The sequence below is a fragment of the Pogona vitticeps genome, chromosome 7 (assembly GCF_051106095.1).
Source record: "Pogona vitticeps strain Pit_001003342236 chromosome 7, PviZW2.1, whole genome shotgun sequence".
Taxonomy (NCBI): Eukaryota; Metazoa; Chordata; class Lepidosauria; order Squamata; family Agamidae; genus Pogona; species Pogona vitticeps.
The window spans coordinates 10,243,551-10,257,733 of NC_135789.1; the positions used below are offsets into that span (position 1 = coordinate 10,243,551).

General features: G+C 43.4%; 1 long non-coding RNA gene across 1 annotated transcript in view; it reads left to right on the forward strand.

Annotated features, from left to right (window-relative positions):
* Positions 1–8,279, forward strand: part of LOC144584030 (uncharacterized) — a 38,922-nt gene extending 30,643 nt beyond the window's left edge. Inside the window, exon 3 of the long non-coding RNA XR_013538025.1 lies at positions 7,063–8,279. This is a non-coding gene — a long non-coding RNA (uncharacterized LOC144584030). The remainder of the gene's footprint in view (positions 1–7,062) is intronic.
* Positions 8,280–14,183: the final 5,904 nt, after the last annotated feature.

Here is a 14,183-nt window from a genome sequence, read left to right on the forward strand (position 1 = left end):
TCTTGTGACTCCCTTGACCCATTCTGGAACCTCCCTGATGCAGAGGAGGTGGGACAAGGGAGCCAGGGTGCTGCCTCGGAATGGGTGCCCACCAGAGGAGGCATGGCTGAGAATCACCAAACACCCATTAGGCTGAGAAATTAACCTGCACGAACAAACGAACCGGCGGTTTGTGCCCATCTCTACTTCCAACATAAAGGGAGCCTATGAATTAATGAGCTCCAAATGATCCCCTTTAAACAGCTGTCCCTTGTCCTTGCAAATTTAAACTGTGGCTTCTTACATCTGACCTTCTTTTCCCACTGACCTGCAATGTTTCAGTATCTGTAAGGTATCTGCAAAGTAGGCAGAACCCCCGGAGTGGAGAATTATGGTGTTTGTTATCCAGAAAATCTGGAAAGCCAATCCCTAATGCTTCCACATTAGTAGTCGTCTAGACATAGTGTTTGGCACTAACTGGGATCTTGAAGGAAATTTGAAATGCAGCCTCACAGATAGTGTGCCTCTAAATTTCAGCGATTAGTAGTCTGCCTGTCTCTGCACAAAACTGGAATCTTTTCCTTCATAAAGCAAGACACAGCAAACCCAGAACAACTGTTTGCTTGTTTTAAAAGATGCAAAACAACAACAACAACAACCAAACCATCCAAGTATGTGTTTTGAAGGTTTCTAAACATTTTTAGATAATTGCTTTTATACTCTTCTATGTTTAGTTGCTCTTTAATTAAATAGTTTATTGCACTTTGAACGTAAGGTGTATATATATAATTGTGAGTTGCATTATGGGAGAAATAGGGATGCAGTGGCACTGCGGGTTAAACCGCTGAAGCCTCTGTGCCACAAGATCAGAAGACCTGCAGTCATAAGATTGAATCCACGTGACCGAGTGAGCCCCCATCGCTTGTCCCAGCTCCCGCCAACCTAGCGGTTCGAAAGCATGCAAAATGCAAAACTGTGAGTAGATAAATAGGTACCACCTCAGTGGGAAGGTAAACGGCATTCCGTGTCTAGTCACGCTGGCCATGTGACCATGGAGGATTGTCTGCAGACAAAACGCTAGCTCTATGGGTTGTTAACGAGGATGAGCACTGCTGCCTAGAGTTGGACACGACTGGACAAATTGTCAAGGGGAACCTTTACCTTTTACCTTATGGGAGAAAGGCAGCATAGAAATTAAATCAACCAATCCACCAATCAATCCAAGATAGATCATCAGCAGTCCTCAAGCCTTGGCTGATGAATGTCATTTCACACCACAGAAGCCACTTGGGCCTCTTGTGACAGACGAGGACTAAATTATGTCCTTACTCTTCATGGAGATCTGTGCTGTGGTAGACAGTGGTGACTCCAATTTTTGCAGAGGGAGTAGATCCACTCAGGAGTTTTTGGTCTAAATGTTATGGAAGCTATTCTAGATATTCCCTTTTCAGCACCTTGGATGGTACACTTAAAGTTCAGACTAAAACCTAGAGTACAACCATACACACACCCTATGAAACAAGAGCCACCAGCCTCTTGTCATCACACAGGCGAAGTGCCTATTTTCTACTCTTAGCAATCAACATTGACCTTCAACTTTCCCCTAATTTGTCCACCACCTGACTAATTCACAGAAGAAGAGCTGAAAACTGTTCAGAGTTGAATGACATTTTCTCGCCAATCCCCTCCCTGCTTGCACGCACATGGTTCTACCTTGATTTTCCTCTGTTCTAAAAACTGCTGACTCTTTAGCAGCTGACTCAGACAATAGTTCTTCCTTTCAGGATGTTACGCCAACCTTCCCTCGCCCAACGCCACCCCCCCCCCAGGAAAGCTTAGAGCTGCAATCTTAGAAAAACCAAGATCAACATAAATTATGCTCCACAAGGGAAACAGCTGTATGCTGACAAGTCAGAGAGGCAGCCGAAAAACTGGATGAATCAACAGTGAAAGAGAGCCTTTGGTCTCTAATGACACCATGTAGGGAGGAAGAATGGCACCAGCCAACTCTGTAATTAGCCAGTGAGGGACACAGCTCTCCTTCCTGTTACAGACAAAACAAAAAAAACAAGAGTCCTGAAACATCACTCTGAAGAATAGAATGTCAAACGAGATAGCCTTTTCTTTTCAAATCAGGCCAGTCCCAAACCTGGATAAGAAATGCAAACAGAGCCAAGGAAACAATTTCCACGATCTAGAAATGACCTTGGTCCTCAAACATGTGAGATAGGGCATAGCACCTTGCTCGGAATGATCTCCAGTTAAGATAGAAAATCAGTTTCTGGGAAGCATGAGCAGGAAGCAATAGAAGCTGGTGGATCTCATTTCAGTGGGAAATAAATGAACACCAGGTTGCAGCCTCAGCATTAAAGGTGGTGTCCAAAGAACCAACATTAGCTTGGAGGTAGAATTCAGGACCTTGGACATCTCCTGTAAAGTTCAGATGAAATTCCACTGTGGAGGTCAATAGTCTGAAGAAGGCATGAGCCAATGCTGGACTTTTACAACTTCAGTTTGATCTGGTGTGGTCATTCTGATCTTCTTTTCCTCTGTTAGCTATTCCCCATTAGCCCACCCGCCTCAGACTCTGTTTCCTTGGTTATTTAAACTTCTGGGAATGCCTCAATTTTTCCTCTTCAAAGCCCTTCTCTCAAATGCAAATTAATTGCTATTAGAAGCACAGGAAAACATCTCAAGGATCTAATGCTCACTGAACACAGGCTTTCAGGCGTAAAACTGAGAAGCCGAATAGTTTTCAGAAAACCAAGTTGCAGCCTCTTTGGTTTGCTTTCACTGCAGCTTGGAAGGAAAGAAAAAATTGAAGTTGAATTTTCCTTGTTTTCCTATCTCCCTATTCAGTCCATGTCCAGTCTGTCATTCTTCCCCCTAATGGGATCTACGCTCATTTTTTTATTTCTTTTCCAGTTGTTTCAACTTTTTAAAAACAATGTACATTGCTTGAATTCATTCCATGTATTAAGTTTATTCAGTGTTTTCTTTCTATGCATATGCTGAATAAATATATTTTGTGCATGCACTTTGCACCGATTAACAATTCTGGGGGACTTGCCTTGGATCAGTTATTTACATTTTTTGGAGCAGCCTGTCAGTCATTCTGTGCTTCCTCAGCATGAGTGCCTTGAGTCTAAAAGGGGATTCAAATCCTGAGCAGCTTGCTACCGAAACATTCTGCACATCTCTCCAAAACTTTGCTGGCAAGGAAAAGTGCTCCTTGTCTTACTCTCACACTGCAGGGGTCCCGAACAGTCAATGCTGAGTTGTCTCATCAGGCAGCCAGAACTGATCCGAAGGAGGAACTTTGCAAGTATCTTTCATGTCCCGAGCAAGCACAAGAGCTTGGGGTTTGAGCAGGGTTGTGTAGTCACAAATCTGCTCTAAGTTGGCGGCTCCAACTTTACGGAACCAGCTTCTGGAGGAGCTGGTTCCACCCAGCCCCCTCCCAGTGCACTTTTAGGAAGCAATTAATGACATAGCTTTTCAGGGAGGATTTGCACACCAACCCCAACTAGCCACTGTCCCCCACTTTTTCTTTTCCCTCCTCTTCTTCTTTCCCCTCTTTTCTCCCATCCGCTCTGCAATTAGTCACTGCTATCTGGCTGTTTTAGGGTAATTGCCGTTTGTTTTAATATGTCTTTTTTTAATTTTTGTTTTCTATTTTACAAGTTGTAACCTGCCCAGAGTCGTGCTATGACAGTAATGGGAGTGAAGTACAAATGGAATAAATAAATAATATCAGGAATAGCTAGTACCTTGGAACACAGGAACAACATTCAAAAAGCTCTTGATGGGCATGAGCTGAAAACAACAGGTTGACATTTACAACAGATGAGTGCAAAGTTCTACACCAAGGGAAAAACCCAACTACACCATTACAATATGTGGGATACACAACTCAGAAATACTTTGAGTGAGAAGGATCTGGGAATTGTAGATCAAAATCTGAATATGAGCCAAGAATGTGATAGGGTTGCAAAAAAGGCTAAGGTGATTTTAGGATGCATTAATGGAATTATCGTATCCAAATCCCACGAGGTACTCGTCCCCCTCTTTTCAGCACTGGTTAGGCGTCACCTAGAGTCCTGGGTCCAGTTCTGGACACCACACCTGAAGAAGGATGCCAACAGATGCTGACAAACTGGAGCAAGTTCAGATGAGGGCAACAATGATGATCAGGGGACTGGAAACCAAGCCCTAGGAGGAAAGACTGAAAGATCTGGGCATGAGCATAGAAGACTAAGGGGAGATAGGATAGCACATCAGGAAAAAAAACTTATTAACTGTTAGAGCAGTAAGAGAAGGAACCAATTACTTTGGGGGATGATGAGCTCTTCAAAGATGGAGGCATTCAAAAGGAAATTGGACAACACTCTGTCAGATTTGGTTTGATTTGGATTCCTGCATTGAGTAAGGGGTTCGACCCAAAGGCCTTATAGCCCTCTTTCAACTCTGACGTATCCTGGTAATTATTATGTTCACATTACACACATAAAGAGGGAGAGAGAGAGAGAGAGACCTTTGTTGTGTGGGAAAACCTCTGGCCTGGAACTGCAGTTAGATATACCTGCCGGTGTAACTCCATCAGTGTGAATTTTGCTGTCAAGTTGCGATGAGTTAGGACATCAGCTTGGGCTTTTGCTACCATAGGACGTAGTGTATGACAGTCAATGTCTGCCCTGATATAATAACCTGTAGCAATTTGATGTTGGAATTTACACCAAAGACATTACTCCCACTTAAACGTGTAATAGGATTTCAGCCGTGGTTGTCCAGTGAATTTCAAACGTTAGCACTAAATTCAATGTTTTTTTAAAAAGCACACACAAAAACACCCTCTTCAAATGAAAACGGTCTTGCAAAGTCTTGGGCTAGATTATAATAGTGTTTGATGTCAAAATGTCCTTCCAGGCATAAAGGACCTCAGCTGGGTAATCTTTCACCAGAGGTAATTGGAAAATGAGATTTCGGCAACCAAGAAGCACGCTGATAGAAATGTACATTGTTCTTTCATATTAGGAAATCAAATTAGGTCCGGTTATTGGTAGTTAATGAGGATTTTCCAAAATGTCTACATGCAGTTAATGCTTGAAGGCTACCAGCAACATGAGAAGCAGGACTTGGAGAGGCGGTAAATTGTGAATGCCATTGAGCCCGGGATTATCTCCAATGTTTCATTTGAAGGCATCTCTCTGTGTAATCAGCTGGAATACCGTACGACCCAGCAGGCTATGGGTAGTGTTGCTACACAAAAGCCATAGAAGAATCAAGGGCATGCCTAACCAAATTGCACATGCTGGTCTGAAAGCAGTTCTCCAAGTCTGCTGTTAGTACCTGGCTTGGCCCATCTTACATCGGAATCAATGAATCGTTGAGCTGGAAAGGGTCTACAAGGGCATTGAGTTCAACCCCCTACTCAGTGCAGGAATCCCAATCAAAGCAGATCTGGCAGAGGGTTGTGCAGTTTTTTCTTGAACGTCTCCGGCATTGGAGTGCTCACCACGTCTCTTGGGTTCCCTTGTCGTACTGCTCTAACAATTAGGATGTTTTTCCTGATACTCAGCCAAAATCTGGCTTCCTGTAGCTTAAAGCCATTGTTGCGTGTCCTGCACTCTGGGAGGATTGAGAACAGATCCTGCCCCTCCTCTGTAGGACTACTTTTCTAGTAGTTGTACTTTTTGAATCTTTGTGCTCTGCTCTCTCCCCTCAGTCTTCTTTTCTCAAGGCTAATCAGGTCCAGATCTTCCAGTCTTTCCTCCTGGGGCTTGGTTTCCACTCCCCTGACTTTCTCTGTATGTGCTCCAGTTTGTTGGCATCCTTCTTAAAGTGCAGTGTCTAGAACTCGACCCAGGACTCTAGGTGAGGCCTAACCAGTGCTGAATAGAGGGGGGATAGTACCTTTTGGCATCTGGAGATGATACTTTTCCTTCCCCTGAATTCTTCTATGCTCAGTGGGCAACTTCTAGCCCTCAGGATGGATGTTGGCTAGGAACGGCCATCAGCCCTTGCTGGTAGAGGGGAACACTGATGTCAGCGGAGGAACTACTCCCGCTTTTAGCCTGATCTTTCCAAGAGTCATCCAATGTTCTTGAAACTAGCCCCCAATTTTGCTTTAGGACTTGGGCAGCTCCAGACTAAACCCTAGAGTGGATCTAGTGTCCCACAGGCATCAGTCCATTTCATATACTCTGTGGCATTACATGCTGGTTTAAAAAGCATGCTGCTTATATACCACCCCATAGTACTTAAAGCACTTTCTGGGCAGTTTACAATTACCATATTTTTCCACGTATAAGACGCCCCCAATTTTCTAATCCAAAATTAAGAAATCTAAGCGGGTCTTATTTTATTTATTTATTTATTTATTGGACTTATATATCGCCCCGTAGTGCTACAAGCACTCTCCGGGCGATTTACAATTTCATTATACAGGCTACACATTGCCCCCCCCCCCAGCAAGCTGGGTACTCATTTTACCGACCTCGGAAGGATGGAAGGCTGAGTCACCCTTGAGCCGGCTACCTGGGATTTGAACCCCAGGTCGTGAGCACAGTTTTTGCTTTCCCCTCCACTTGTTTTTATTCTCTCCTCAGCTTACTTCTGTGTATAAGATGACCCTCAATTTTTAGTCTAAAGATTTTAGACAAAAGTATAGTCTTATACACAGAAAAATACGGTAAAATTATGCATTGTTCCCCTAGTGAGCTAGGTACTAAATATACTGACTTTGGAAGGATGGAAGGCTGAGTCAACTTTGAGATGACTAGCTGAGCCCGTCGAAATCAAATCCAGGTCTTGAGCAGAGTCTGAACTTTAGTCCTGCAGTTTAACCACGGTACCATGACGCTCCTTTCCCAATTAACCTAGAGCTGTGACATAGACCATGTTAATCCTTTTGCATTGAGTTTGTTCAAGACAACACCTGAGATCCAACACTCTACAAGACAAGTAGTCTCCAAGGACATAAAATCCATACTGAATAATTAGTTCCCTCATAAACACTGGATTCTGGTTCCCCCAGCTCCTTAAATGATTTCTTTCTCTTTTTTTATGGACTACTGGGAACAGAAGAGAATGAAGATCTCACAGAAAATTATTGCTACAGGTGACACTGGATAAAAAAAGGAGGTGATCAGAGATCTTTGTTATCTTTCCTGGTCTCACAAGGGAATTTATGGAGATCTGAGGAAGTAAAGCCTGGGAAGCAACTTAGGTACTTAGGAATGATGACAAATTGGCCTCCCGCATGAAAAAAAAAACCTGGAAAATGTTTGTTAAAAAAGGCTGCGGGATGCATGTAGAAAGACAGTTTTAAAAATAGAAAACACTAGTCACGGAACCAATAACCAGCTGCCTGTGTGAGCTTTTAGTTTGATTGTTATGCATTATTTCATTGCCTGGGTTTTTAGTACTACTTATACTTTCTATTTTTGTGTTTTCCATTTCTCAGACTGGCATTTGTTGTTGTTTTTAAAATATTTGAATCCTTATTGTTTTAGCTTTAATATTGTCTTCTAAGGGTGTCGTCTACCTCTTTAACTTAAAGACGGATGTTCACCACCACTGTATGCTAATTGTTTTCAACTTTCAATATTGTCTTTCAGTGTTGTAAGCTGCCTTGGGCCCTTTTCGAGGAGAAAGTCGGGGTAGAAACATAAATGAATGAATGAATGAATGAATGAATGAATGAATGAATGAATGAATGAATGAATGAATGAATTTGATCCTATTATTTGTTTTCCATTTCAAATGCCAACTCCACGAAGCAGGTAGTTATAGGTAGTTACTTCCCTTATTATTCTAAGAAGTAACCAGTTACAGCAGAAAGCATTACTACGAACTCATTAATTCTGAACTGTGAAGAGGGGGGAAAGAGCACAGAGTATGGGCCCTGTAGTCTTCCCATAACTGCAGCACGCGGCAATGAATTTCACAACTGTGCTGGGAGGTAGTTGAGTTTTCCCCCTCATGCTCTCTAAAGGTAATTGAGTTTTCTCAACCTAGTTCTGAAAGCAGATGGAAAGGTTCTCATTACTTCCGTGATTTCCCACATGGTGAGCATCTGCCCTATTTCTGAGGCCCAGTTCCTTTCTTTCAACAGTAACTGTGTTTGTGCAGCAAAGAGAATTGCACACAAAGACCCTGCAAGCATTACAGGCATTACAAAAACCCAATGTCTGGTTCCCTCTTTGGAGACCAGAAAGCCTCCTGCTACATTTCCGAGTCGGCAGAAATCTCATTGTCTTTTGAACAGAGACAAACACAGCCTGTGTATTTTATCTTCCCCTTGAACTCCATTATGATCGTTCCCCCTGAAAATAATTGCTGATCAGGCTGGATGAAGATGTACCTTAAATAATACAGCTGAGGTCAATGAAATGGCGGTCTAATTCCACCCGAAGAACCACAAAAGAGAGGATTGGTAAATGCCCTAATGGAAGATGATGCCATTTTCACTCGGGTCCCATTATATCAGGCACATCAAGCCAGTGGGGAAAGTCTTCGACTAGTAGATTGTGTTCATTTTGGACTCCACTGGATTGCTGAAAAATTTTGTGGTCCTTGATTCCTAGGCATGGGAGTTTGGGATTATTTGGACTACACATTCCATCATTCTCCATTTTGGGAGTTCTGCTTGACAGGCTCACACCTCCAGGCACCTGTATGTGGCTCACCTGGAGGAAAGGTCTGTCTGGAGTCAGCATGAACCTGATTCCACCTTGCTTCCTGTTCAGAAATGAAAGCTGCACCACTGCTAGCTGGGAGCACCCTTTATGAACAGGAAGCTAGGGTAGACTCAAGTCTTTGGAAAGCTACAAAGCCTTCCTAGGTAGGCCTTTTATCCAGGTGAGTCACATTTAGGTGTCTATAGGTGCGGGTCTGTCATGAGAACTCCCAGAATCATCACCACCATCATCTAAGAACTGCAGAGCTAGAAGGGACTCATTGTCATGGCTCCTAACCTCTGCATCCAGAGTCAGATACCTAAACAAATTGAACTATAGGACTTTTATTTGAAAACAATTTAAAAAAATTCCTAACGGCCACAGTGACCCTTTTTATGTCCTGGACCCAAATTCTAGAATCAAAGAAGCCAGACTTTTCCCTTTTATTTCATTTTCCATAAGTTATTCTGGATTTCTGGTGGTGAGCATCACACAGGAGTGTTTCCTTGAGCCACTAGAAAACCCCAGGCTGGTTTTAGGTCTATGAGAAATGGCATTACTTTGACATCAGTCTTCTCAAGCGTAAGGGCTAGATATCTGTGCTTTAAAGTCGGGAGCAGGGAAACTATGGCCATAAAGACGAGGTCCTGTCAAGTCTAAGCACTGAACACGGTGGCTAGGACTGCAACCCAATAACATCTGGAAGTCTTCTCAAACTTGCTTTACATAAAACTGCGATTTCATATCAGGTGGCAACCTGGACACTCTATCTAGTGCATGTTCTATAACCAGCTTCCACAGAACTAAGGTGTATTGAGAGCTTGCTGAGAAGCCGGGATGTGGTCCATGATGGCTCTGGTTGGAGATGACAGGAGATGAATGGGAGAAAGCTTTACTTTCCAGTCACAAACCTTATTCGGGCTTCTTGGTTTCCATCCAGTTTTTAAGCCAAGAACTCAATTCCAAAATCTGAAGAACTACAGATTCTGAAGCAGCCAAAGATCTACAGTTTTGAAGGTAGGATCCCTTCCTTGACTTACCGGGAGAACTCTGGGATTCTTTGGTGGCATGCCACCCACAGATGGACCCTGCTTAGCTTCTGAAACAATCTCTGTGGGTTCAGGTGGCTGCTTTGACCTCCAACATGTCGTAGGTTGTGACTGGAAGCAGTCACCTGATTTTTCCCCACATTATGCAAAAGGCAGTTTAACAGGGCTTTTGACATCCTTCTGTTTATTTGAGGCTGTGTATAATGTGACAGTCTCTGTTGGAAGGTAACACTCCAGTGATTTAGCAAGCATTTCTGTGTTGTTTTCCCAGAAGGAACCCACTGATTATTTCCCTTGCAAATGTTATCTGGCATGACAATCCCTGCTTGACGAGGATACCTCTGTTGTATCTCCCAACTCGTCACACTTGGGAAAGCTGGAGATAATATTGGTATACGGGTGTGGATCCAAAATGAGGATCAGAGGGTAAGGAATAAATTGACAAGTTTCCCATGGCTAGACATGGAGGGACGGATGGACGGACAGTCAGACAGACAGATAGATAAAAAGCCACACATCCATTTCAGACATGGGAGCAAATCAGCTTGCAAGATGGTCAGATAAAACAGTTCACTCCGGCTCACATTTTTAATAGAATTGTTCCAAAGAAACTGGACACAGGACAAAGAAAGCCATACATCAGATTGCATTTCTACCTTGGTCTTCTTGATGCCGAATGATCTTGCAGAGTCCTTGAGAAAGTGGACTGCCTGCAGTCTTTAAATCCCCAAATATGTTATGTTTCTTGCTTGCTTGCTTGCTAAACATAAAGAAAATGTAGAGGAAAGGAAAGATGGCTACGGCAAATTTTTTTTGCCACAACGAATCTTTTTGGGGATTATAGTCTATAGTCTATTTAGTGCCCAATAAATCATGTTCTTCAAGGCAGATGGCTGTTTTGTTGCTTTGTTGTTGTTGTTGTTTGGTAATGTGAAACACAAGGTGGAAATGATCACCCTCGTAGTTATCTCCACTTTATTAACAGATGTGATCTTAATAGGAAATAATCGGACGGACACGTGTGAATAAGCGTTGAGAGGAATTGTGTCAGTATAAATGTCCTGCCTGTGCTCTTGAGCTGGGAGGTTTCTCCTTGAGACGGGCTCTCCTCTCATAGTCTGAGGGCCTTTAGGAGTAGTGTGAGCCTGTGAAGCACAACATGGCTGCACTTGTACAAAGAGAGTGCCAGATTTAGAGAAGGAAAAGAACTTAAGCTTTGTCAAACCGTCCACTTGTCCTAGCTAACAAATATGGAGTTTTTGGAAGATATTTTAAAGAAAAGTCTAGGAATATTGTCTTCATTTTGTCATCTAAATCAGTAATTCCCAACCTTGGGTCTCCCGAGGTTCCTGGACTACAACTCCCAGAAATCCTGACCAGCACAGCGAGTGTTGAAGGCTCCTGGGAGTTTTAGTCCAAGAACCTTTGGGGATGGGAGCCACTGATCTAAGTCCAGAAATAGCAAAATACGGAGGACATTTTAACAGTTTTGGGAGGCAGAAGGTGAATTAGGGAAAGCGATCCAGGCCTAAAGGGAGACACTTTCAAAAAGAGACTTATTCTCTGGCCATGTCTTTGATGAAAGACTGGTATTCCTAAAAGACGGTACATGATGACCCCCTTCCGTTTCCATAGGGACAAAGTGAAAATTACTTAGGACACAAGATGCTGGCAGGAGTCAAAACTATGTTGCCTGAAGCGTCATTCCGTGGGCCTCCTGGGGACATAACGCTACACCTACCAGGTAGGAAATATTTCCCAGCAGGTAATCTTTACTGGGTCAAATTACATTGTCCCTACCAAATTAACAAGGTAAAGGGAAAGGTTCCCCTTGACAATTTTTGTCCAGTCGTGTTCGACTCTAGGGGGCAATGCTCATCCCCGTTTCCAAGCCATAGAGCCAGCGTTCTGTCCGAAGACAATCTTCCGTGGTCACATGGCCAGTGCGACTTAGACACAGAACGCCGTTCCCTTCCCACCGAGGTGATCCCTATTTATCTACTTGCATTTGCATGCTTTCGAACCGCTAGGTTGGCGGGAGCTGGGACAAGTGACGGGCGCTCACTCCGTCGCGTGGATTCGATAAATTAACAAGGAGAAGGGATTAAATGGGTAGCCACTACCACATGGCACATACCGCTGAGCTAAGAAGGTGGCATTGGAAATTTGTCACAAAATGGTGGAGTTGCTCTGGGCCAGTGACTCAAACGTGACACAGGCGGCGGATCTCCTTTTCTATCCGAACTTTACCGGCGCTCTCCCATCTCCCAAAGAGATTCGGCCCCTTCGATAACCTGTCAAGTCTAAATGAAAAGCAAGGGCAGCTTCGCCGTTGCCATCTGCTTCCACGGTTCTCCTTCAGAACTATTTAGTACACCATCAAACGCTGTGCAGAAAGGAGGCGCTGAGTAACCCAGGTTCAAAGGCTTAACTTTATCTGCTTCGAGGTAGCAAGAGTTGGGGTTGAAATGCTATTTTAACAATTATTTTTAAAGGGTTTGCTGACCTCAAAATGGACTGTGGAATTCAGGTCAGAGAAGCTGACATGTATGTCTCCTGGGCCTGCAGGAGATAAGTTTGTTTATCCACAGACATGACCAAATCTGGCTGAAGACAGGCAGCTTAAAGTATCCCTCCGAGCAGTTTATCTTCATGCTGAGCTTGCTGTAAAGAGATTATCAAAACTAGGTATTTAATCAATGGCAGCCAGTGGGAAGAGCTGCCGGACTTTGCTTTCCAGGGTGGCAGAGTTTGCTCCACCAGCTGCGTCCAGGAAATTAGCCCCAAATTTCCTGCTGAGCAGGAAAGACAATGGACGAATGAAAAACCACATGGAATGAAAATATGAGAAAGTCATCCTGAGGTCCTGCAATCTGGAGAAGGTCGCCATGATGGGCACAGGAAAACTAGCAATTTTTCCCAAAGGGTGGCCATCTTACTTCGTAGTCTGTGGCACCAAAAACCAGTATCGTGGAGCCTTAAGGACTAATGAGTTGTATTTAGCATTGACTTTCATGGACTCCTTATGCCTTCCATGGTTCGGAGGAGGTAGAAAAATTCTCCTGCCTCAGCCCAGTTCTGAGGAAAATATGAGAGACCGCAGTAGACTTTCATGGAGAAAAAATAACATAAAGTGTAGCCCTAGGCAATTCTATCATCCTGGGTCTCATATCTTTATTTCTAATGTAAGCTTCTTTCAAAAATGAGAAAAGCAATAATGGAGGTTTCCCAGTAGATCCTTCTAAAAAGGAGACCAGCTCACTGGTACGCTTAAATCCAGAGAGGACAGCTTGGGAATTCTGGTCCAGTCTCTATACCAGTGGTTCCCAGCCTTAGGTCTCCAGATGTTCTTGGACTACAACTCCCAGAAATCCTGACCAGCACAGCTAGTGGCAAAGGCTTCTGGGAGTTTTAGTCTAAGAACATCTGGGGACTCAAGGTTGGGATCCACTGGTTTAAATACCATGATTTCCAACCTTCCCGGACGGACAAGAGATGGTGGCCAATTTAGCTGTGAGGAAAATGCGTGAGGAAAGGAGTTATGCTAGTCTTTTGCCCTGAATCTCTTGTTTCCTTGGAGTGAGATTTCTGAAAGCAAGGGTTACTTCTAACAGTGGAGCTTGTCCGTGAAATTTTGAACACTATAAAAGCAAATGGAGAAAAAAAATACCTTAAATTATAATCTTATCTACATAAAGCATATAACTTTCCTGCAAATGCATCATGGTGGTTCCCTCCCCCGTAAAATAAATATTTTTAAAATGCACTTTCTCTTAAAGTACACAGGCTTGGATTTTATGCTGGGTGAATGCAAATGGTATAAAGTTTGGCAGCGATTTGCATCCAGTTGAGAAATCCTTACAGACATTGACCTCTTAGGAACCCAGTTGTACAAAATATATTGTCTACCATGATTTCTTAATCATGTTTCTTATCATGCTTCTGGCTCCTTGGTTTGTACAACAGGATGGGAGGTAGTGGTTGGAAGGTTTGGGTCAGGACTGGGGAAATCCCATAATACTAACTGGGGGGACGCTTGTGCACTCATGCTCTTGCAGTCTAATTTACCTCAAAAAAAGTAGGGAAGAGATGAGCCATATATACCTACTTGAGTTTATTGGCGGAAGAAACAGGATATAAATGCAAGCATGTGTTAAAAAACAGGCAATATCCCATTTTGTTGGGATGTGTACATGAGTGGAAAATTGTCTTCTGGTGGTTCTCCATCTGGTTTGTGTTACTCATTGACAGTGTCCCACAATCCACACTGACCCCATTTCTGCCCTCACCTCTCCGAGGCCACAGGAGAGAATCAGCTCAGTACAGAGACACCGGCTCCCCTTTCGGCTGCCAAACCGCTTTGTGCAAATTATTTGAATATAGAATCGACAAGTTGTAGTGGCTTAGAGAGTGCTTAAGGCAGAACAAGAGGAAACAGTGCGGTTCTATTTACATAAGCTTTTGTCTTGTTATT